The following is a 27,859-nucleotide window of genomic DNA, read 5'->3' as shown; positions in this document are numbered from 1 at the left end:
CGGGTGAATACCTAAGAAGACGTAATGCTGTAATTATATCAAAAGCTGCTTCAACACAGTATTAACTTCAGCCTATGCACACCTATGCATCTAGCTTCTTGTACGTTTTTCATTTGTCATAATTGTTCCCCTAACAGATTTGTTTGTTTTACAATTGAACTGTACACATTATAGGTCACATGAAAGGTTGGAAGAGTTTGGGAATGTTTTATTGTGCTCTCAGGTTTGTGTATCACAAGCACCTGACATTTTAACAGGTGTGTGTGCACTATTTATATGCACTGTATAACACTAATTAATAAAATATGTCCCTAGTTTTGGGCCTTTGTCCCCCCATTTTGAAAGTCTTTGATCAGATTTCTTGCAATGACAGGTTGTGAGGTATGCTACAGATATGTTACATCTCATGAAAATAGGCCCCTGTGATGACCTCTGTGATGCACTGCAATTAACCCCACCACAAGTGAACATGCAGATATCACAATATGCTTGAGGGTAACAGTTGTGTGCATGGTAAAATGCATGACCTTAACATGCCTGTGGTACTGGTGAGCCACAACAGGACAATCCCAAACTCACCAGCTTCAGGCTGCTGTCCCACATCCACACCAGAGGTACCTATGTAGTTGTGGGGGAGAGGTATTGTCAGCAGACTCACATTTGGCATTGGTACAAGATGAATGCTACTTTCCTGCACATGTACAGTACAAGCTCTGATAGTACACAATTTGCTGTCCTTCACTATAGATATGCACTTGTGTGCATTACTAATCCAAACCCACAAATGCAGTTTGACCTCACATATGCATCTAGATACTCTACAGAAGCAAGTATGACTGCTACATGATTCAATTGTTGTGCATTTTGGCCTTACCTGGATGCTTCTCACTGGTTGCCACCCACCTCCACGACTTGAGTTTCTTGTGTTGGCTGGTGTGTGGGGGCTACCTCAAGGTTGGAAAGAGCTCCTCTGTTGCCGTAAGTGGGGCCTGTGTGACAGGACCCCCACCTGTAGCGTTATGGTCCCTGGCCATGGCAGCAGCCCTTTGTCGGGCATGATGTATCAGGTCAGTCACACGATGCCTGACCTGATCGTATATGCTGCCATGGTGGCCACTGTTCTTCGCCCTGTGGACCAGCTTGTCCCACAGGGCAGTCCACTCCCTTTGATCCTGTTGCCTACAGCCAAACATCACCACATGGTGCTGGATGATAAGATTAATAATAGCCTCATTTTCAGCTGCAGAGTACTCTGGCTGACGGACACGTGGCATGTCACCTGGAAGACATAAACAGCTAAACACATTACAGGACCTCATACATTGGTCAACATTCTTCACAGAACCTAAACATCAACATTTTTTATCATTAGCCACCATGTACAACCACATCATACCCCTGCATTGCACTCCTGGTCCTGATGTGTCATGTTCCCCCCAATGGGAACCAGTAAATTGCATAATCCAACATTCATCTTTCACCTTTGTGTAGAGGGATGACAGTGGCTGTCCTCTGTGATTGACTACAATGCAGAATGGATCTGACAGCCCATGCCTGTGTTCATGTGGGATGCAGCCAGGGATGCAGCCAGGGATGGTATCATGACTATAGAGACCTCTGTGTGTTGCCTTTGAGTGGGTATTACAGATCTGCTTCCTGATGATGAGGGGAGGGGGGCAGGTGCTGTACATGCAGATGTGTACCACTGGGGGGGGCAGGGGAGTGGTGTTTACACTTCACCTGTCTGTAGCCAGTTGCCTATATCTGTGCCATATGTGCATGTGGTGTTATTGAACACCACTACAGAGCAGATTTGTGTGTTTCCTCTGGAATTGCAGACATGTGGCAGGCCTAGTGATTTGCCTTGTTGGATGTGTCCGATTTATACTCAAAGACAGGCTTAGGGTACCTCACCTGTGCCATTATTTGCTTGTACAGACCAAGATGACAGGGTCTATGTTAAATCATTGAATGCTTAAAAAAAGCAAACGATGGTTTATCGAACCCATGTAAGCGAAAGCTTACAATCTTGAATGATTAGAACAGAAACAAAAGTGTAAAACATTACATAAAGTGCGGGGCTTTGCTCCCCCCACACACACACACACTTAAACATACCAACTTCGAGATCACACTACAGTCACGAAAATGGCAAAGTAATGGAAGTGGCCAAGCAATTTATTTCCCAGGGAAAGAATTAGCCTACATGCCATTTCACTGTTGCCTTTTCGTGCTTCCAAGTTTGATCAAGACGCATTCGAAAGAATACGCCTTCAATCATTTAATGGGAACCCAGGTGACATTGCTTCTGATGAGGCACCTGTTCCTTCTTGGTCTGTCTAGCAATTATTTCCAACTTTTATGGTATTTGTGTATTGCTGCCATCCACCACAGGCATTTACCCTACCTTGAGGGGGAGGATGTTGTCCTGTCAGGTACAGCTGAGTCCATATAGCTATGTGGGTGCCCACATAGTGTTGTGGTGTGGGCTTGGACACTGCTGATAGTTGCAACAAATGGGACGTTGGCTGTACAGCTACTTCTACCTGCCCTGGGGGCTTTATAGTCATTTGTTTACAGTTCATTCTGTTTAACACTGTAAAAGGGGGGGGGCATGGGAGATGGTGACCTGAACAGTGATGGCTATGTTGTCAGATATTACCAGGAAGGATGGCACTGTATGAATGCTACAGTGGCTACTCATTTTGATTAGGTTCAAGTACATGAGATTCCCACCTGCCATAGGAGTGTTGACTGGCTCATCCACTGCATTGCCATTGACAAAGCTAAGGAATCTATGCGCATTCCTGTTCCAGTGGCATAGGTCAGATACACTATGGTAGGGTATTTGAAGTCACCAAGCAGCAGAGTAGATGATTGAATCCTGACAGATTCTAGCAGGTCCCAACAGGTGTGGTGGGTGTCCATAGTCATGTTTGGAGGCCTGTAGCTAGCTATGAATTGAGTAGGTGTTTTGTTAACTGTTAACTGCACTTGGGATGTCACCCATGCGACATACTGTTTGTCTAGCCTGGAGGTGTGTATGTATATGCTAATGTTCAACACTCCACCTCTTGTGGCTTTGTGGGTCTCCATTTTCAGTCCACACATATGATGGGGTAATTGACCTGCAAGGTTGGTGTGCGCTCCACAGCTAGAAAGCAGATGTCAGTGACTGCACAAATGTCAGCATCCTACAGGACAAGGTATGCTTGCATTGACATGGGTGTCATGGTAAGACACCAAGCTCCTGTTAGAGCAAGACATCTGCACAAAGGCACACATCAGTGGTGAGCAAAGGCCAGTAAATAGTGTCACTTTATGAATCTAGCTGAAACACACTAATTTGCCAGCAAAGACGTTGTCACATTCACAGGTGTACTTTGCAAAATATGACATCTGACAATGAAATGTATGCTAATTTGTTATGACTTCACTCTTTAATGGGTTGCCAGTGATGTGCCAGACAATACACAACTGTCTGAGGCATTGACTACAAATATGAGGCAGGCATGTGATCAGTCTGCAAAACTCTGGGCAGTTGTCAGGTATGGGCTCAGTATATCACATACAGTTTAACACACACATCTGCACCTGTCGTAGTATGCACATACCCTATGTACAACTCTTACATTTGTAAGACAAGCATATGTATCAAAGTAGCATTCACAGGTAACATATGAGTAATTACAACATCCCAAGTAGCTGGCCTACTAGTGACACACTCAGTATTGAACAACAGAGACTCTAGTAGTACTCATACATGAGCTGGCCTTTGCTGGGGTGACTCAGGGACCAGATATGTGCTCCATGTTAATGCAGGCAGGGCAAGCTGCAATGGCCATAGGTGCTGGACAGCAGGTCTTGTTGTGGCCTACTCTTTAATGTCCCATTCGACATCATTTCATCCCCCCTTCTGCATGCCATTACGTGCTTACATGATTGACATACTTGTTATAGTGCTCAGGAGTTCCCTCAAAACTATGCAAATGGTTAGGTTTGTGTAGTCGCAGTCTGTCTTTGTGTAGATGGGCTGAGACCTGTGTTGAATATACAGTAGCTTGCCTTTTGTAGGTACTGTTCATGAGCAGGTGATGGCCTGTGCACCAATCGGTGTCTCCCACTCGCTACTTTCATCCAGAGCAGCTGTGTTGTCTTTCCATTTGCCAACACCATAGAGGCACAGTGCTGTAATGACGCCCTTCATGTGTGCCTTGCCCCTTTCCTTTGCCTGTGTGGAGGACATTATGGAGGTGTGGGGGCTACAGCTTCACAGACAGTATGTGGGAATGCCTCTCAGGAGAGGAGATGTGGAGACAGCCCAGCAACATGGGGAACAAAGCTCCAGAAATGGGTACAGATTGTAAGTCAGTAATTCTGTTATACACATAGAGGGTTGCTAGTTTAACAGGGTTCATCTGGACATGCATTTTCTGTATGACTTGACGTCTGAGATTGATATGTCTCTGACATACCTCTCATTGATATGTCTCTGACATACCTCTCAACTGTCCTGATGTCCACAGACTGCCCAGGGGTTTGCCTGGTAGGTTTGTTCTGTTCCTCAGACAATGTCTGTTTTTGTGGAAGCAGTAGGATAATGTGAGGATTGCAGTCAGTAACTTTTGACATCCATTGGTGTTTCAGACATCATATCCTTCAGGGATGTATGTTACAACAAAGCCTGTGACACCGTCAACTGTTTCAGTTTATAACACCATTATGTGAGATATATCCCTCTTTCCACCCTCCTGTCCCCCAAGTATGTCATGCTTTGTCCAGATATCTTGCAGTAAGAGAGTCAGAGGTATGTCATATCATTATTTATTGACTGCATTCAAGGTAGCATCCCACTGACTTAGCAGACTCCTGGGAGTGGTATGCGGGAATGGCCATGAATATGGTCTCACACCCTAGACATTCTGTGGAAATCTGTACATATTAGAGTTATGTATGTCTGGCCATTGTAAAATGACTGCCAAGATTGTGTAGCAGTGTTGTGTGTAGATGTTTGGCTGGGTAGGGAGAGTAGCAGATGTGAGTGTCACAGATTCTTTTTCTGTCTGTGCATGCTGCTATGGCTGCTGGTGGTCTATCAGGTGTGTATGTTTGTAGGGGCAGACAGAGAAAGGTCCTTTAACACCTCGGTATTCCCAGTACACTGTGAGTTAGGACAGTATCTGGCAATGTATTGTGTGACTGGGGATCAGGATATGTTCGTTCAAACAGTCATTCTACTCTAGAGTTCATTTGGGGTACTGGTATGTTGCTGTGACTGTGGGGCAAATGGTTGTGGGTGGATATTTATGCACCACTATCTGCTTTTCCCTGCAGTTCAATCCCTGTAGTGCATGATATATTTGGATATAAATGGGTAATTGCCCAAAGCTCATTTGGGTTAGTGTCGTGTTGATCTTACTATGGTTCAGAAGGTGCTGGGTGACATGGTTGGCAGCTGTCACGGGTTTCCATTCTGTTACATGACTATGGTCATACCTCTCCACTGTCCAGATGTCTAGACACTGTACTGATGTGTGGCTCATATGTTTTGTCTGTTGGCCACAACAATTGTGGGTTTCTGATAAATCATTGGGATGATGTGAGCATTGACATCAGTAAATAATGACATTCATTTGTGCTTCAGATCTGGAATTTATCTGGCATTTTATGTTAAAGCAAACCATACCACTCTAGCAGACTTCTATGTGTATGACAGCCATACTTCACAGATGTCACTATTGTTTGCCCTTTATTCCCCCAGTTTGTCGGGCTTTATGCAGATGTGTTCAATAAGAGGTTGGTTATCTGTATATGTATATATATACATATATATATATAGAGAGAGAGAGAGAGAGAGAGATTCACTTCAGAAGATCAAAATACTGAAATTTCGAATTTCGGTATCTCGAGCCCAAGAAGTGGACTCCACAAAACAACGAAATCTAAAAACCACGAAATTCAAAACCTCAAATACCAGAAGTTTTGAATTTTGCGGTTTTACTATACACACAAGCACACACACCATCCCCCACACAAACAAACACAATCACTCTACTATATGAAAGCAGGAAGGTAAGCCCCCCTAAACCCCCCACACTCCCCCTACTTAAATATTCTCACTCTGAGGTCGCACTGCATACAAACACACGCAAAACACCACCACACAAGCTACTTTCTCTTCGGACATGCACATCACAGCAACAAAACACACTGACACACACCACAGCCCCTACCCAAACCCCTTAACACACATAAACTTACCTGAATACATAACCATAGTGGAACTTTAGAAGCGCAAAATTCAAAACCTCCGGTATTCAAGGTTTTGAATTTCGCGCGTCTAAACTTTCGCTATTATTCGGCTTCTTGGGCTCAAAATACTGAAATTCGAGATTTCAGTATTTCCAGCTTCTGAATGGAACCCATATATATATATATATATATATATATATATATATATATATATATATATATATACAGAGAGAGAGAGAGATTTATTGGTGTGTGTGTGTGTGTGTGTGTGTGTGTGTGTGTGTGTGTGTATATACATATATATATATATATATATATATATATATATATATATATATATATATATATATATATATATAAAATTCCCCCTTATGTTGAATGACTGTTGTTGCATGATATGTTTGTAAAAATATCACAAAGTCCTACAACTTGGATGGTGTAGTGGTATGTTGTTCTGCACAGGGTCCTGGGTTCCCGACTAGGAACTGATTGCTTTTTTCATTAATGTTAAATGACCAGAATGAATGATATGTTTGTAAAAGCATTACAGATTCCCAAAGCTCAGAAGATGAAGTGATATGTTGCTGTGATTATAATGCACAGCATCCTGGGTTCGAGACTTGGCAGGGCTGATTATTTTGTTGCTGGGCAGAACAAGGGCTGATGGAGACAAAGTGATTAATGCACTTTTAAGCAGTTGTAAGTGGGTTTCTGTAGTTTTGTGAGGTGCTAAGCATTGCTAAGAGATGGTTAAACCCTATTAGCTTTACTTAGCACTGCTTACACCTGTGCTAATTTTCTTTAAAGAAAAGAACAAAGGGTGATAGGAAAGTGGTGAAATGGGGGCTAGCAGAGGGTAAAACATTATGAAAAGCAGCTAGGGATGTGCAGGACAGATGTAGGAAAAGACCATAGCTCTACATTTCTTCAGTAGCAACTGTTGTGCATTACATGTATAGAATTTGGAATTTACAGCCTCATACCCCACAGGGAGGGGTGTTGGTGACCAACATTTGCAGAGTATTCAGTGGGTTGATTAATTATTTTCACTGTACATAGGGGCAATATGTAGAGATATGTATGGGGCAGTGTTTTTTTTGTGGGACAGATGCCCTTTTTTAAGGTGAGAGTGGGATGTTGGGGAAGGGCTGTAGGTATGTCTGGGGAGGTAGGTTGGGTGGGATAGGTTGCATTTGCAGACAAACAAGACAGAACAGACAGCAGACAGGGGCAGTATATGACACATGGGGGGGTAAACACCTTTGACAGGGAGTGTGGCTGGGAATCCGAAGCCCATGAGCCCCCAAATGGATACTGTGGGGTTGAGGTCCCCACCCATGGGCAGTCACCACTGCTGCTTCATGGCCCTGAAGGTGGCTATGCTGGGGGATGGACAGAAGGGGTGGCCTGTCCCTCAAGGTGTGCCAGGCATCTCTCAATCTAGCGCAGCTGCCCACCCAGCTCTGTTCAGATGGCGCTGTGCACCAAACCCCGGACCTGACTGTGGGTGACAGGCTCATGTCTGTGCCCACTCCTGGGGGGACGAACCTCATCCCCTGAGGTGGTTCCACCTGAAGGTGGTGCAGGACCAGCAGATGAGAAAGGCCTGGGTTTGGTCCCAGATGTGCTGGGGCCCAGTGCCATGGCCATATGAGGTGGGACAGGTTGATCTGCCGGGATCTGCCAAGATCTGCCTTCCCAAATGTGCTATGGTGTTGAGGTTTTAAAGAATATGTTGGTTAGTCATGAACAACACATTTCCAGATTAGTTATAACAGCATGCATGGGTGTTCCAATTAACCTCATAAAATGGATTTGAAACAGTTGTATAGCAAAACAAGCACATGCATAAATGGAACAACAGTATACATCATAACAGCATGCCAGTAACTTTGATGGCAACAGGCCACCAACAATGGATTTGAATAAGGTATGTTAACATGCAACCAAATATATAAACAGTAATGGAACTCAAGTCCCAACTTTAGGTTTAGAGTATAACCTACCCATAGTATATGATTTTTAGTATTGATCCAGATGAGGGGTGGGGGGAGAGACAAAAAGTCCATTAACAACTGTTTATGCTTCTGTTTACCACAACAGTACTGCTCAATACTCCTCACTTTACATCTGCCTATGGCCCATAGCTTCTGTAGCACAGACATGCATATTAAACTGTCAGCCTGGAATGGTATTGGGCAAACTGTGATGACTCTGGGTACATGACTAGAGGGGACTCGTACGTCAGGGTTACATATCTGGGACAGGAGGGGTACCCTGAACTGCTGTTATGTGAGTGTGTTACTGGCATATTTCAACTGGTTACCTATCTGTGTCCAGGATTATTGGCAGCAGTGACCACTAGCCATGACAGTGTGACAGTTGAGAGACATGCATTGGAAAGGGTGCATGTTGTATGTGCCTATCCTGCTGTCATTTGCACACGTGCAGTGGGACAGTTGAACAGTTGTACACAGTTTATTAGTATACCCTTCTTACAGCTACTGCCAACATTTCCTTACCTGTACAACCTGTGGAGAAAATATCTGTTAACACTACCTGACTGTTTTTGCATTTATTTTGGATTCCTTGTTTGTATATATGCACAAATCTTAGTATCACTCCCTGAATTCGAACAGTGTCTATGTGTGTAAAATTAATAACTAAGCTATTTCTCATCACACTGAGTTACTGGGGAACTGCTGTTTCTAGTTTCACTGTTCTCTGCCTAATAGTCTCTTGGTTAGACAGTCTGAACTTGTAATCCTGTGATGCATGCATGACAGATAGTGTACAGTGCATTAATCCTTTGGATTACTACAATCAGGAAAGCAAAGGTTAACACAAGGCAATGCTGGATGGAACACAATTTAAAAATATGCACATTAGTATTCAGAGTTCAGAGCTTAGTGCAGTATATAGTTCACTTTTCTGTTATATCTTGTTTTATAGCTCCACCGTCTACTGTTTTCTTACAGCAGGTTCACAGAAGAAGCTCAGTTAATGTATGCTGTCACAGCCACATTTGCTGTGAAGAATCTGTATCCATTTTAAATATCTGCAACAACAACAACATACCAGAATAAACACAACAGTTTTATTGCACATCAATATTAGTCTGCAGACATTTTTATTTATTCAGTTCACACAGTAACAGTATACCTACTAACAGTAAATGCACTCCTTCTTAGCTATTTTAACAATATACTGCAAATTAGATTTGTACTCACCAGCCTGTTGGTGCAGCCTCAGCAGTCTGTCACCATGGGCTTTGATGTTCATAGCCCTCTCTGCTGTAGCTGTAGGGGAGAGAAACAAAACATTATGCATACCTGTCTATCACATTCTCAGGCTAATATTTGCTACAAACTATTTGATAGTGATACTTACTACTGAGCATTCTGTGCATGTGCATCTTGAATCCACTGGGCCAAGAGCGTCCACTTCCTCTGCTTTAGGTCAGCATAGTGGTGTCGTACCTGCTCACCAGGATGGGGGATGCCAGTAGCACTGGTGAGATAATATGTGAGAGGGTCCCAGGCCTCTGTTTTGTACTGTGAGCCCTGCTACTGGCCCTGCAGCAGTCTCTCATCATGGTTTTTGACAAGGAGTCCAGCCATGATCCTGGACTCTTGAATACTCCATTGCTGCACCCGAAAGCACACTCCCTCTCCAACACCAGACATGTTCCTGCAGAGATCAAACTAAACAGGTTATGGCTGCATTCCCACCTGCATGGTTTAAATAAGGTCATATTCCTGCCCTTTGCTGTCGTTGGATAATTTCAAAAATGCTGAGCACAGCTTAACAATGCACCAACTCGCTAAGCTGATTTGAACAGTGCTTAAAGGGGTATTTGCTAAGCACTGCTTAACAGTGGGCAAATCCGCTTAGCTGAGCTACCTGCTGCTTAGCAATCATGTGTAAGCGATGCTTAAACCTGTTAAGCATAGCTGTGCATGGATGAACATTGCTCACTTTTCATTTAAAAAAACAGTTACTACATACTTAAAGTTGAAAAAATAACTTTAACACTGCTTTCCCATATAAAAATAACTTGCATGCCTTGGCACTCGATCTGTGAACACCTGCATGTAAAGCCAGGACTGTAACCACTACACTATCTCAGCTTAGAAATTGCAGCTGTATATTTATATTTATCTCCTATGGGATGTTTAAGCAATGCTAAGTGGAGGGCCATAATGTGCACAGCCACTTATCTACACTTAAACATTCCTTGACTTGTAAAAAAAATATTTATTATATTATTATGTTATATAGTGAGTATTGAGGTTTTCTGACAAGTCATTGAGGACTGCAGTCAGGAAATAATGGCATATATTTGACTTTCAAGCTTTTACCTTCCAGAAATTCAGGGTTCCTATTAGAACGACAAAAACGCATTTTGTTGAATGCATTTTCATCGCCACCTAAAGAGCGAACAGGCAAAACAGCGAAGTGGCTGTTCAGTGAATTCTTTCCCTGGGAAAGAAGTCACTTGACCGCTTCATTGCTTTGCCATGTTCTGCAATGTAGTATGGTCCCTTCTCTGGTATAGCTCCCGAGAGTAAATGTGCAACAGTTACTGACCTTAGGGTTAGGGTGTGGGTTAAGGTAAGTGCACATGTATGAAAGTGTTTACTGTTTTTTTTTTTTTTTTTTGCATTAGATGTACTGTTTAGTTAAATGCATATGTGTTTTAAGCTGTTTATTTTTGTTTTTGGGGGGTAGAATTAGAGTTAAGGTAAGTGTGTATATGTTTGGAACTGTTTACATAAATGTGCAACAGTTACTAACATTAGGGTTAGGGTGTGGGTTAAGGTAAGTGCATATGTTTTAAAATGTTTATTTATTTATTTATTTTTTTTTTTGCATTAGATGTATGGTTGAGTTACGTGCATATGTGTTTTCAGCTGTTTAATTTTTTTGGGGGGGTAGAATTTGGGTTAAGGTAAATGTGTATGTGTTTGGAAGTGTTTACTGTTTTTTATTTATTTATTTATTTTGGTTGGAACAGCGATTTCTTTCCCTAGGAAAGAAATCACTGTTCTGAGGTGTCGATATTTTCGTCTTTCACTGAAAAGGGTCGATGAAACATCGTTCGCCGTTTTAAGCATTCAATGTTTTAATATAGACCTGGAATTTATGCTAATCCATATCCTGTTTTCTGTCAACTTTCTAAGTTTCTGAGGACTATATTTAAATAGTTCCTTGAACAAAAAAAAAAGACAAGCACACAAAAAAAACAGTTCAAGGGCACAAATTTATTATTCAGCCCATATATTAATGTAAGTAAAAAGTGGAAGGCACAAACAGGCAGTCACAACAAGTACGTTACTGTTGTGTTGCCTTTTTGTGCCTTCCACTTTTTACTTTTATTTATTACTTCTTTCCTTGGGAAGGTACAGTGGTGCACCTTTTTTCTATATATTCTCCATATATTAATGTACCCAAAAGGTAAATTCAGAAGATCAGCATAATGGTTTCGGCAAACATCCTTCCTCAGTGCAGTCAGTAACACATACTCATTCCCTCCACTCTTCTTATACCATGTTATACCAATCAATAATATAATTGGTATCCAAAGCTGTTCATTGATTCCAGGTGGAAACAGTGCATCCAATTTAACAATCAATTTACATTCCTTCTGATCAAGAAAAGAATGTAACCCAACTTTTGAAGTATTATCTGCCCATATTCTGTCAATAATAGTAAAAGTGACTCTGGCTGTCTTATGTTGCATACTATGTTTATATAACGTATTAGTGAGCCTGGTACATTTAACATCACTCAAATGTTCCGAAATTCTAAATTTGAAAGGACGTGATGTTTGTCATATGTAAAAAGCAGGGCAAGAACATTGAACAAAATAAATTAGCCAGTCCAGTAGTGCAGGTCCCATAAACAAATATGTCATAAACTTGTGAACAATTAGCCGTGGTGAAACTCTTCCTCTTGGGTACATACTTGCAGAAACTGCAATGACCACAAGGAAAACACCCTTGTGCTGGAAATCCATGTAGTGTCCCTTGTAATTTGTCTGTTGTCACACCACCTTCTTTTTTATAATGATTTAAATAACCCTCCAACGTCCTTCCCTTCCTATAGGCAAATATACATTTGTTGTCAATTACCCCTTGCAACTTATCTTCCATAGTTAACACATCCCAATGAGAGTGTATAAACTTCTGCAAAAACACTGAATTAATCCCATAGTTCATAATAAATCTCACTGGATGATCCCTTCCAGGATCCCTATCTTCATATTGCAATAACTGTCATCTAGGGACTTGTTTCAGAGAATGGAGGGCCCTCCTAATTTCCAACCAGTATATCCCCTGTTGGTGAATCTGTGCACCATATCCTGTGCTTGATGTTCAAATTCTCGAGAAGAACAACACATTCTCTTAAGTCTCATGAACTGAGACTTAGGAATGTTCTCAATAATGTGTCTTGGTTGGCATGTTACATGATGTTTAACTGAGGATGTTTACAAAAAAATTAAGTGGAAAGGGATCTGTCTTCTAACACAGTAACTTGTACATCCAAAAAGGTCATTACCTTAGGATGATAATTCATGGTAAAGTGAATCCCCCATTTGTTTTCATTTAAATATTGCAAGAAATTCTTTTAAATAGTCCACATCTGAGCACCATACCAGCCAACTGTCATCTAAATATCAGCGCTGTATGTCTATCGATTATACAAATATATTATGACAACTGTCATATATAAGGTCTGCATAAATGGGGGCAAAAGAAGCCCCCATAGCAGTTCCTTTAAGTTGTAAAAACATTGGTTATCAAAATACAGAACATTCTTGGTCAAAACTTGCTCTGTAAGACATAATATAAAGGTGTTAAATACAGGGTTATATATAGAAGCCTTAGTCAACCAATATTCAAGGGCCTGTAAATCCACCCAGGGTGGAATATTAGTGTTTAAAGCTGAAAAATCCATAGTAACCATAAGCCACCATTCCTCCAACTGCATTTCTTGAATGATATTCAGAAATTGCATAGTATCCTGACTGATTGAACATATACCAAAAGGGGCTTAAGATATCTGGTCAGAAAAGCAGAGAGGGGCTCTGTTAAAGAGCCCCTCCCTGAAACAATAGGTCTTTCCAGAGATTCCCTCAGATTTTTATGTATTTTGGGTAACATGTAAAAGATCTGCCTGCTAAGATTGACCACCATCATGAGGTGATGCTTAACCTCTTTCGTTATAATACCCTCTTCCAAAGCTAGGGAGAGAAAGTCATCAGTTTGGTTTTTGAACATGAGTGTAGGATCCACAAACATTTTTTGATAAAACTGGTGGTTAGACAATTGACCCACCGCTTCATTATAGTACTTGTCCCAGTCCCATACAACTATGGCTCCACCTTTGTCAGCCTGATTGATGACAATTTTATTTTCCCTACTTAACCTCCTCAAAGCCTGCCTTTGGGCTTGGGTGAGATTATCCCTTCCTCTACTTTGAAAAGAGTTAAATGAAAAATGTAAATCCTTCAGCAAAAAAGATTGGAAGAGAGATACATTTTTATTCACTGGTGAAATGGAAGAAGATGTTCTAAACCTGAAAGAATCCAAACCATGCTGTATTCTGGATGTATCACCAAAATTCATCTTTAAATTCAATTTTCTACAAAAGGCAACCACATCCTGAGCAAAAACATGTTCTGACACCTTATAGTTAGGAATAAATCCAACCCCTTTATTCAACAACTCAGATTTAGCACTAGTAAGTGTGTGTGATGAAATATTATGTACATTCAAACATTCATTTATTTGTTGAACATCACTTGCAATAACATTTAAAAACTTGTACCCACCCCGATGTTTCCTTCCACCCTGTCTGACTGTTCTAAAGGGATCTGCATATTGCCTTTTTAACTAGGGGGAGACTGGGCCAAAATGGCACCCTCATTATCAGTATTGGAAGACAGCTCATCTCCTGACATGTCCGAAGAAAATGTCGACCTTTTAAGGATCGACCTCTTTCTCTTCTTCTTTGGATGTGTCAAGGGGGAAGAAATTTTCTTAGCAAACTGAACTGACTTCCTATGTTCAAAGGGTTTGCCCGAAGAATAATTTTTCAGGTCCCAGTGATATTATTTGATCATTCTCTGTTTTAACTCTTTCTCATTAGATAACAGACTAGCAGATAATGCTGACAATAAATCGGCAACTCTGTTCCATCCTTAATGGTTTGACCTGCTCACAAAGTTGAGAAATATCCTCCGTCAACCTTAGAATTCTACATTCATAAAATGATGTCAGTATTCAGACAAACCCCATAGTATCCGATTGTTGGGCCTCCTGCCATTGTTCCAATAGCAAATCACCCATGCCATTAACAAATGGCCTTATTTCAATTCTCAGGCCCCTAGGTGTAATATTTTTGTTAAGATAGGACTTAAATAACCTAATATGCCAAATATGTGTCCTTAATTCCATCATACCCCCAGTAAGTTTGAAAAAAAAATTCCTTACATCCAAAAGACCCCCCCCACCCCAATGTCCAGGGTCTCATGTAATATATTTGGTTCTTCAAACACCTTTAAATCACACTTATCATCAGATAAAGTTTCCACATTTTTCATCAGATCCATCCTGCAAAATATTATTACAAAGACCAATGTTAATCTAAATGTGTCCAGCCACTAAAAAATAAGGCACTACAATGTTCCCCTCACACTGTTGGCAGACCAGGACAAACAGTAACGTCTAATACAAAAATTCACATCGAAAAAACATATATAGGCAAAAACTAGAATCTAACAACTAACATGGAAGACACCTATTCCTACTCTCCCCAAAGAGAGGAAAAACAACACAATAGAATACAAATAATTAGATGTAAAAAATAGTAAAGTAAATCATCCCACTAGGCTTATATCAACCTGATGGATAAATTTTGCATTTAATAACTATAGAATGACTTAATAACATGTGGGGCCCCATACAATTGTAATAAAAAATGTATGGGCCTTGTTTTGAATCACAGAATTTGGACTTCAAACAAATTAGTCCAACAACTATGTCCCCATATTTAAACAGCCCACATATTGATCTCATTTGTATTAATCTAAAACATTAGGATCATATAATGTTGATACATCAAACAATCTGTCATATTAATACATAGAAATACAAGGTCACCACCATTGTGAAACTGCTAATAGAGCAAACTGCTCTTCGCTTGTTATAATAAACACACAAAATGGCGTTGCGAGCTGTTAATTAAATATACAGAAATACATAGAAATCACCTTGCGTATCAATGGTCCATCAGTAGTTCCAAAAATACTTTATATGATTGAACAAATAAGCCAAAAAACCAAAACAAGGCTCATATCCACTGAGTTAGTCTTTTTAAAAAAAGAATCCAACTCGCAACCATATATCAGATGGAACAAAGTCACTATAAAATAAAGTCTGCAGAATCAAAACATAGTTCCAAAAAATGCTGATCCCCCTCACTTAAATCAGTCAAGCAAAATCCTCAAATCCAACAGATTTAAATAGAACTAGAGGCATACCCTATTGTGTTTCAATGAATGTCAGATGGCTAAAAAGCCTCCGACTACCATATAGATACCACTGACCCGTATAATGGCATACAGTGACCTCACAGACTCCAAAAGTTACTATTCACTCAACAAATTTTTATTTCAATTCCCGCCAGATGTCTCCGGTGTCAATTGTATATCTCGCCAATGCCGTGGAATATTATTCAGCTAATAATATAGGAATTTGTGTAACCCCATAGTTCTCAAGTCCCAAAATTCACAATCCACTCTACCAGCTATTGTTCCAGTCTGCACCCAAAATATCTCCGATGGCAAATAGATATTTACAATGCTGTAGAGTGCTGTTCCGCCACTAATATAGGAATATACATTTCCCCAACAGCCCGTAGTACTCTAATTCCAAAAAACAGTCAACTCCGCCAGCTCCTATTCCTTTCTTTGCCAGACTAAATAAATCATTATAAAGAAGTAGGTGGTGTGACAACAGACAAATTACAAGGGACACTACATGGATTTCCAGCACAAGGGTGTTTTCCTTGTGGTCACTGCAGTTTCTGCAAGTATGTACCCAAGAGGAAGAGTTTCACCTCAGCTAATTGTTCACAAGTTTATGACATTTTTGTTTATGGGACCTGCACTACTGATTGGCTGATTTATTTTGTTCAATGTTCTTGTCCTGCTTTTTACATAGGACAAACATCACGTCCTTTCATATTTAGGATTTCAGAACATTTGAGTGATGTTAAATGTGCCAGGCTCACTAATGCGTTATATAAACACAGTATGCAACATAAGACAGCCAGATTCACTTTTTCTGTTATTGATAGAATATGGGCAGATAATACTTCAAAAGTTGGTTACATTATTTGCTTGATCAGAAAGAATGTAAATGGATTGTTAAATTGGGTGCACTGTTTCCACCTGGAATCAATGAACAGCTTTGGATACCAATTATATTATTAATTGGTATAACATGCTATAAGAAGAGTGGAGGGAATGAGTGTGTGTTATTGATTGCACTGAGGAAAGCTGTTTGCTGAAACCGGTATGCTGATTTTCTGAATTTACCTTTATGGTAGATTAATATATGGGCTTAATAATAAATGCGTGCCCTTGAACTGTTTTTTGTGTGCTGGTCTTTTTTTGTTCAAGGAATCCGTTGATTGGACTGTGCATCGTGCCGTACTTCATGTGGGCTTGGTTGGAGTTGGTGACTTAGTTCACCCCACGCTGTTGGCAGAACAGTTTGTATTTTTATTTTTTTGGCTTTATTTGGTTATGTACTATTACTACGGCATCCTGACCTCTTTTTGGATTTAGTTACCAGGGCTATTCGTGAATTTCATGCTGATGTTAGCATGATTTTATTTTGGTGATATTTTCAATGGTTTGCAGTGGGCTTTTTATGTTTTGAATTATGCCCTACTGTGGTCGATGGGCTTCCTATATTAATGGCGGAACAACAGTGAACAGCATCTTGGAGATACCTGTTTGTTATTGGAGACATCTGGTGCAGAAAGGAATAGGAGCTGGTGGAGTGGGCTGTTTTTTTGGAATTAGAGTACTACGGCTTGTTGAGGAAACGTATATTCCTATTTTAATGGTGGAACAGCACTCTACAGTATTGTAGAGACATTTATTTGTCATCAGAGGTTTGAGTACTATGGCCTGTGGGGATATGTGTATCTTTACATCAACGGCGGAATAACACTCTACAGCATTGTAGAGATATATAGTTGCGGTCAGAGACATTTTGGGTGCAGACTGGAATAACAGCTGGTGGAGTGGATTGTGAATTTTGGGACTTGAGAACTACGGTGTGTTGGGGTTACACAAATTCATATATTATTGGCTGAATAATATTCCACGGCATTGGCGAGATATATAATTGCTACCAGAGATGTCCAGCAGGAATTGAAATACAAATTTGTTGAGTGAATAGTGACTTTTGGAGTCTGTGAGAACATTGTATGCCATTATCCAGGTTGGTGGTATTTATATGGTAGTTGGAGGCTTTTTAGCCATCTGACATCCATTGACACACAATAGGGTCTGCCCATGGTTCTATTTAAATCTGTTTGATTTGAGGATTTTGCTGGACTGATTTAAGTGAGGGGGATCATCATTTTTTGGGACTATGTTTTGATTCTGCAGACTTTATTTTATAGTGACTTTGTTCAATCTGATATATGGTTGCGAGTTGGATTCTTTTTTAAAAAAGACTAACTCAGTGGATATGAGCCTTGTTTTGTTTTTTTGACTCATTTGTTCAATCTTATAAAGTATTTTTGGAGCTCCTGATGGACCATTGATATGCAATGTGATTTCTATGTATGTTTGTATATTTAATTAGCAGCTCGTGACACCATTTTGTGTGTTTATTGATGCTGCGGTAGCGTTGTCACCTCACAGTAAGTCGTTGTCCTGTTCGATTCTCAGTTAGAGCATCTTCTGTGTGGAGACATGCGTGAATGGGCGTACTTCATTGAAGGTTGTGCGTCAGGGCCAACAACTCGGCACGTAAACATCTACTGCCAATCATTAGCGGACCGGAGTTCTGCTGTGGCGACCCCTAACCGGGAAAAGCCGAAAGACGCAACATTATAACTAGCCAAGAGCAGTTTGGTCTATTAGCGGTTTAACTATGGTGGTGACCTTGTATTTCTATGTATTAATATGACAGATTGTTTGATGTATCATCATTATATTGTCCTAATGTTTTAGATTATTACAGATGAGCTCAATATGCAGGCTGTTTAAATATGGGGACATATCTGTTGGACTAATTTGTTTGAAATCCAAATTCTATGATTCAAAACAATGCCCATATATTTTTTGTTATTACAATTGGATGGGGCCCCACACATTATTAAGTCATTCTATAGTTATTAAATGCAAAATGTATCCATCAGGTTGACATAGGCCTAATGGGATGATTTACTTTACTATTTTTTTACATCTAATTACTTGTATTCAATTGTGCTATTTTTCCTCTTCTTGGGGAGAGTACGAATAGGTGTCTTCCATGTTAGTTGTTAGATTCTAATTTTTTGTCTATATATATATATATATATATATATATATATATATATATATATATTTTTTTTTTTTTATGTGAATTTTTGTATTAGACATTATTGTTTGTTCTGGTCTGCCAACAGTGTGGGGGGATCATTGTAATCCCTTATTTTTAGTGGCTGGACACATTTAGATTAACATTGGTCTTTGTAATAATAAACACACAAAGTTCACTCTGGAAGTCCAAATGAGGGAATGAGACCAAAAAAGTTAACATACAAATGCTTGATAATCCAGACAGTTCTGTCGTAAAACAATACAAGCATATAACCACGAGTAAAGTTCAAAACCTGGTAGTTTAATAACGCTTGTACACAAAAAATACGTTTTCGAGTACCTTCATCAGAAATCACATCAGCTTTCACTAATTACACCCTCCTTATATATATATACTGAATTAATTGGTTATATCAAATTAATTATACCATTATACAATTAAAAAACCCACCAATAGAATTCAATATTCAAAACAATTTTTAAAAGATATAAAAAATATATAGTATGAAAATAATCCTGGAAGAAAAAACATTTATAAAAACATTTATAAAAACTTTAATAAACATTGTTAAAAACTAACATGTAAATATTAGTAGTATTAGTGTATAATTATATTGCATTAATTTAAAAGTGAAAGTATCCATTGGATATTGTGATGTATGTTGTATATACACTTGCACTTGTTTATATGGTGTGCTGTTGCCATCTAGTGGGCTGAAAAACTTTAATACATCAGATTATAACTTGGCAACTCACATCGCCCTGTTCGGTTTTTGGTCACGTTCGAGATGGCGGAAGCACCAGGGGCAGAGACCAATAATGAATCCACTTTTAACGAAAAAGGAGAATTAAGGAAAGTCATTGGTCAACTTTCCCAGCTAGTGGAACTTTTGACTCCAGCGTGTGTGTCCATTGTAGCTCTTGCAACAGAACGTTCCTTATTTCCCACCAGCCAGCGTTCGCAACCTAGTAATCCACTTCCTTGTCGTTCACCAACTTTTGAATCACTTCCTGGATCTTTAGAACGATTGAATAGAGATGAAGCAGCCCAGTCGGGGTTACAAACAACCGAGAATGATTTTAATGAGTTTTCTCTTCTTTTACGTTCCAAAACTAATGATTATGGTAACAAACAGAATGGATATTCCTCAGTTCCCAAGGAACAACGTGTGCAGCGCAACCAGCGTGTGCCTCGTATACAAGGTGACTTTTCAGATTCCACTAGACCCTATGATTTCCATGTTTTTTTGGATAAAAAATCTGCGTTGAATTCTTGTGGTTCCCTTTCTGATAAAGCTCATTCAGAAGCTAGAACCTACAATGAAAATCTAGATGTTTTGTATTTTTATTTAGATAAGTACAAAAGATTGGGTTGTGATTCTGCATTTTTACAAGAATGTATAGATAAAAGTATTGTACCGAAGGGCTTGCGTATTTGTAAGTATCCCAATAGGGTTGAGGAAGGCTCTGCCTTTCACAAAGATTTAATTGACATTTTTGACAAATGTGGCTTGGATATAGCTAAAGCTATTATTGCAGAGAATGATAGGGTTAGGACCTATCTTGCAACCAAGATGAATACTATTAATTCTAATATTATTAATGACCTTATGTTTACAGTTGAATCTAAGAGAATTTCATACAACATTTTTTTCCAGATTGAAAATGAATGTATTAATAACATGAAAAGAAAAGCAGGCAAACTGGAGAGGGATATAAAGGCATATAGATTAGGGACTGCTTATCCCAAACCTAGACCATATAATGCTTACAGGGGGGAATTTGATGGACACAACAATGTCAATGCTCATATTGATCTGGACGAAGAAACTGGGTTTGTGAATGACAATGGTGAGGTCAACGATAGGGAAATCCCTTTAGAATACACACCCCTTCGCAGGTCAGACAGGATATGCAATCGGACTCCTGTATATTACAATTATCGTCCCCATCAATACAGGGGGAATTACAGGAGATAAACCAATATGACAACCAAATCATACAGAATGGGAACATCCTTGAATTCAATCAATATAAGATTTTTAATTATAGTTCCTTAGATATTTCTTTATATTACTTTGAACTTTTTGTAAAAGGTTTTAAATTTATTCCTTTAAGGAAGGTTAGTATTCCCAGGGCAGTAGTGGACTTAAAATTGTTTTTGAGAAAACAAAATCTAGGGCTTATGTTTGAAGGTTATGTTACTAATACTGACACACCATCTAAACTTAAGAAAAAGAGTGTTTTTAACCCACCACTTCACCCACAGTTGAAAAACCTAGAAAAAGTGATAGAAAAGGAAATTAGGAATACTGTAAGTACACACATAGCGTGTTTTCTAATCTAACTAAGAAGGAGCTTAATTTACTGGAATTTTTGAAGGGTAACAAAGCTATTAGAATCATGCAACCTGATAAAGGTGGTGGAGCGGTGTTAATGGATGCCATTTTATATGAATCTAAGATGAAGGAAACATTACAAAATACTGCCAATTACTCCAGATCTTCCATTAATGAAGTCAATATTTCTAAAGCTAAAATAAATTTAATAATTAACGACCTATTATTGGAAGGTTCTATAGATTTGGATACCTACAATTTTTAATCCAAGGGTTCCCTCTGTATTTGGAATTCCCAAGGTTCACAAAAACCAAAATGATCCCCCTTTGCGACTTATTGTTTCTTCGGAATGTTCTCTCATTACTTCCTTAGCAAAATATATAGATGTAAATTTAAAAGGATTATCTAACCAGGGTGTTACTGTGTTAAAAAGATTCCTGGGATTTCCTAAGGCAAGTGAAGACTAACCTTTTTTCTAAAAACATTATATTTATAACCTTGGATATTGTAGATTTATTTGGATCAATACCACACGATATAGGTCTTTTGTGGCTTGAAGAAAGTATGGCACATCATGGTTGTTTTACAGTTGATGTATTTAGAACCTGTCTTTTGTTGATGGAGGTGATTCTTAAGAATAATTACATGTATTTCCAAGGTGAATTTTTTAAGCAAGAGAAGGGAGTGGCCATGGGGGCCAAATGTTCACCCACATATGCTAATATTATACTTTCATGGTGGGAGACTTTATTTATAAATAATTGTGAATTTGTCAACTGTTGGGTCTTTTACAAATGTTTTCTTGATGATATAGTCATTTTTTGGACTGATACTGTAGAAAGGTTTTTTGAATTTTTGGCTTATATCAAAAGCACAACATTTTTGGATTTCACTTATAATTTGAATACTGATGAGTGTATTTATTTGGATGTTTCCTTGAGTAAGTGTGACGATCATTTTATTTCAAAAATATATAGGAAGCCCACATTTTCAAATTCCTATCTTCATTTTTTCTAGTGGGCATCCTTTTGCTCAGAAGAGAAACATTCTTAAGGGGCAATTGATCAGGACCAGCAGGATGACATCTGATGACCTTGATTTTTACAAAGACAGTGAATATGTCATAAACATGTTCAAGGAAAGGGGATACCCAACCTATCTTATAGATGAGGTATACAAGGTGGTACTAGATGGTAGGAAAGGGAGATTTGCCCCTATTTTAGGACAGGACGACTCTGGTATCCCTGTTAACCATGGATATTCTGGTGTTAATTACAATGATACCAATGATTTTTCAAAAGCATATGTTATGGATTATACAGGTGATGCTGCAGTACTTAAAACAGTGATTAGTAGGGAATGGGACAGGTTTAGGAATATTACAGACCTTGAATATATAAAAAATCAGGCTCTCAAATTTATATATAGAAGGGACGTGAACTTTAAAAATATATTTGAGTTTGGGGGACCTACGAAAATCAATGGTGAATCACGTAGAATAGGTACATATAAGTGTGGTTCCTGTTCTCAATGTCAATATATAGAAAATGGTGCAGGTATCTTAATTCCTAGCAGAAATAGATCTATTTCAAGTTCCAAATTTTCAAATTGCAACACACAAGGTGTTGTATATATTGCCACATGCCACTCTTGTTACTCCTTCTATGTAGGGAAAACAGAAAGGAAGTTAAAATCCAGAATATATGAACATTACTATGAAATCAAAAAAAGTAATGTAAACAATGCATTATTTTGTCATTCCCAAGTTTGTAAGGATTCTGTTTTTTATTTTTTTGTTTTGGAGGTTGTTCCAAAAGAAATCAGGGGTGGCATGTGGGAAACAAAACTCGAGTATAGGGAACTATTTTGGCAGATAACATTGGATGCCACAAAAGAACCAGGCTTGAATGACATGCTTTCTATTGTACCAGTATTAAAGCTACGGGCTGCCAAGTTATAATCTGATGTATTAAAGTTTTTCAGCCCACTAGATGGCAACAGCACACCATATAAACAAGTGCAAGTGTATATACAACATACATCACAATATCCAATGGATACTTTCACTTTTAAATTAATGCAATATAATTATACACTAATACTACTAATATTTACATGTTAGTTTTTAACAATGTTTATTAAAGTTTTTATAAATGTTTTTATAAATGTTTTTTCTTCCAGGATTGTTTTCATACTATATATTTTTTATATCTTTTAAAAATTGTTTTGAATATTGAATTCTATTGGTGGGTTTTTTAATTGTATAATGGTATAATTAATTTGATATAACCAATTAATTCAGTATATGTATAAGGAGGGTGTAATTAGTGAAAGCTGATGTGATTTCTGATGAAGGTACTCGAAAATGTATTTTTTGTGTACAAGCGTTATTAAACTACCAGGTTTTGAACTTTACTTGTGGTTATATGCTTGTATTGTTTTACGACAGAACTGTCTGGATTATCAAGCATTTGTATGTTAACTTTTTTGGTCTCATTCCCTCATTTGGACTTCCAGAGTGAACTCTGTGTGTTTATTGGTTACGAGTGTTCACTCACATCTCCCTGTTCGGTCTTTGTAGTAATATTTTGCAGGATGGATCTGATGAAAAATGTGGAAACTTTATCTGCTGATAAGTGTGATTTAAAGGTGTTTGAAGAACCAAATATATCAAATGAGTCCTGGCCATTGGGGTGGGGGGGGGTCTATTAGATGTAAGGATATTTTTTCACACTTACTGGGGGTATGATGGAATTAAGGACACATATTTGGCATATTAGGTTATTTAAAACCTATCTTAACAAAAATATTACACCTAGGGGCCTGAGAATTGAAATACGGCCATTTGTTAAAGGCATGGGTGATTTGCTATTGGAACAATGGCATGAGGCCCAACAATCGGCTACTATGGGGTTTGTCTAAATACTGACATAATTTTATGAACGTAGAATTCTAAGATTGCCGGAGGATATTTCTCAACTTTGTGAGCAGGTCAAACCATTAAGGATGGAACAGAGTTGCTGATTTATTGTCAGCATTATCTGCTAGTTTGTTATCTAATGAGAAAGAGTTAAAACAGAGAATGATCAAGAAATATCAATGGGACCTGAAAGATTATTCTTCGGGCAAACCCTTTGAACATAGGAAGTCGGTTCAGTTTGCTAAGAAAATTTCTCCCCCCTTGACACATCCAAAGAAGAAGAGAAAGAGGTCGATCCTTAAAAGTTCGACATTTTCTTCGGACATATCAGGAGATGAGCTGTCTTCCAATACTGATAGTGAGGGTGCCATTTTGGCCCAGTCTCCCCCTAGTTAAAAAGGCAATATGCAGGTCCCTTTAGAACAGTCAGACGGAGTGGAAGGAAACATTGGAGTGGGTACAAGTTTGGAAATGTTATTGCAAGTGATGTTCAACAAATAGATGAATGTTTGAATGTACATAATATTTCATCACACACACTTACTGGTGCTGAATCTGAGTTGTTGAATAAAGGGGTTGGATTTATTCTTAACTATAAGGTGTCAGAACATGTTTTTGCTCAGGATGTGGTTGCCTTTTGTAGAAAATTGAACTTAAAGATGTATTTTCATGATACATCTACAATACAGCATGGTTTGGATTCTTTCAGGTTTAGAACATCCTCTTCCATTTCACCAATGAATAAAAATGTAGCTCTCTTCCAAAAGTTGGTGCTGAAGGATTTACATTTTTCAGTTAACTCTTTTGAAGGTAGAGGAAGGGATAATCTCACCCAAGCCCAAAGGCAGGCTTTGGGGAGGTTAAGTAGGGAAAAGAAAATTGTCATCAATCAAGCTGACAAAGGTGGAGCCATAGTTGTATGGGACTGGATAAAGCACTATAATGAAGCGGTGGGTCAATTGTCTAACCACCAGTTTTATCAAAAAATGATTGTGGATCCTACACCCATGTTCAAAAAACAAATTGATGACTTTCTCTCCTTAGCTTTGGAAGAGGCTATTATAACCAAAGAGGTTAAGCATCATCTCACGGTGGTCAATCCTAGCAGGCAGATTTTTTACATGTTACCCAAAATACATAAAAATCTGAGGGAATCTCCAGAAAGACCTATTGTTTCAGGGAGGGGCTCTTTAACAGAGCCCCTCTCTGCTTTTCTGACCAGATAACTTAAGCCCCTTTTGGTATATGTTCAATGTAGAATTCAGAATACTGCGCAGTTTCTGAATATCATTCAAGAAATGCAGTTGGAAGATGGGTGGCTTACGGTTCCTATGGATGTTTTGGCTTTATACACTAATATTCCACAATGGACAGGTTTACAGGCCCTTGAATATTGGTTGACTAAGGCTTCTATATATAACCCTGGATTTAACAACTTTATATTATGTCTTACGGAGCAAGTTTTGACCAAGAATGCTCTGTATTTTGATAACCAATGTTTTTTACAACTTAAAGGAACTGCTATGGAGGCTTCTTTTGCTGCATTTATATAGATCTTTTTATGGGGTATATAGAGGATTAACTTATATATGACAGTTGTCATAACATATTTCTGTAATCGATGGACATATGGTGTCAATATTTAGATGACTGTTGGCTGGTATGGCACCCAGATGTGGAATATTTAAAAGAATATTTGCAATATTTAAATAAAAGCAAATGGGGGATTCACTCTACCATAAATTATCATCCTAAGGTAATGACATTTTTGGATGTACAAGTTACTGTGTTAGAAGGTGGATCACTTTCCACTTCAATTTTTTGTAAACATTCTCAGTTAAACACCATGTTACATGCCACCCAAGATACATTTTTGAGGACATTCCTAAGTCTCAGTTCATAAGACTTAAGAGAATTTGTTGTTCTTCCTGAGAATTTGAACATCAAGCACAGGATATGGTGCACAGATTTACCAACAGGGGATATACTGGTTGTAAATTAGGAGGGCCCTCCATTCTCTGGAACAAGTCCCTAGATGACAGTTATTGCAATATGAAGATATGGATCCTGGAAGGGATCATCCAGTGAGATTTATTATGAACTATGGGATTAATTCAGTGTTTTTGCAGTTTATGCACTCTCATCGGGATGTGTTAACCGTGGAAGATAAGTTGCAAGGGGTAATTGACTACAAATGTAGATTTGCCTATAGGAAGTGAAGGACATTGGAGGGTTGTTTAAATCATTATAAAAAAAAAGGTGGTGTGACAACAGACAAATTACAAGGGACACTACATGGATTTGTAGCACAAGGGTGTTTTCCTTGTGGTCATTGCAGTTTCTGCAAGTATGTACCCAAGAGGTAGAATTTTACCTTGGCTAATTGTTCACAAGTTTATGACATTTTTGTTTATGGGACCTGAGCTACTGATTTATTTCATTCAATGTTCTTGTTCTGCTTTTTACATAGGACAAATGTCACGTCCTTTCAAATTTAAGATTTCAGAACATTTGAGTGATGTTAAATGTGCCAGGCTCACTAATGCATTATATATACATCGTATGCAACATAAGACAGCCAGAGTCACTTTTACTGTTATTGATAGAATATGGGCAGATAATACTTCAAAAGTTGGTTACATTCTTTTCTTGATCAGAAGGAACGTAAATGGATTGTTAAATTGGATGCACTGTTTCTACCTGGAATCAATGAACAGCTTTGGATACCAATATATTATTAATTGGTATAACATGGTATAAGAAGAGTGGTGGGAATGAGTGTGTGTTCTTGATTGCACTGAGGAAAGCTGTTTGCCGAAACCAGTAAGATGATTTTCTGAATTTACCTTTTGGGTACATTAATATATGGGCTCAATAATAAATGTATGCCCTTGAGCTTTTTTTTTTTTTTCTGTGCTGGTCTTTTTTGTTCAAGGAATCTGTTGATTGGACCATGTACCATGCAGTACTTTGCGTGTGCTTGGTTGGAGTTGATATAATTAAATAGTGCCCCTATTTTTAGTGCTTCCTTCCCCCATTATTTGTGCCTTTGTCCACATGGATTGCTGTCAGAGAATAATGGCATACATTTGACTTTCAGACTTCTATCCTTTGGACTTTTCGGCTAATTCTTGACCTGTTCTGTATCAACTTTCTAAGTTTGTGAGAGCAATATTTAGGATATGTCCCTTTTTAGGGCTTTATCCCCCCATTATTTGTGCCCATGTATACATTTCCTACTTTAGCAGGTTGTGAGGTGTCATACAGCACTTTTACAATGCAGGGTGTGTGTCACAGAACCTGTCACACACCCCCTGCATTGCTTTCCTGCTGCCTTATGTATTTTAGTGTCCGCAGACACTGAAATTATCATTATTTCATTTCAGTGTCCGCGGATACTGAAATATTGGCATAATATTAGAGAAATTCTGTAATATTATGCTTGATCATGTTTAGAAAGTTCTGTATGGCACTTTCTGAGTGCAGGGGGTGTGTTCGTAGTTTGTGGACTACTTAAACACACACCCTGCACTCGTTCCCAGTTCATGTCCGTTTAGCATAAACAGCAGCGCGCCTTCATGAATATGCAAGGCGCGCTGCTGTGGCTACACGGACACAAACCACTCCATGCAGGAATAGCACTATTCCTACATGGAGTTTATTGAATTCCAGGGAAAATTTTTCCGAAGCTCTGCTTGTACAGATAAACTTGCAACAATCGTGAGTAATAATTTT

This window comes from Protopterus annectens, chromosome 1.part1 (genome assembly GCF_019279795.1).
Source record: "Protopterus annectens isolate FY-2018-M chromosome 1.part1, PAN1.0, whole genome shotgun sequence".
Classification (NCBI taxonomy): Eukaryota; Metazoa; Chordata; order Ceratodontiformes; family Protopteridae; genus Protopterus; species Protopterus annectens.
This window is presented reverse-complemented; position numbering follows the sequence as displayed.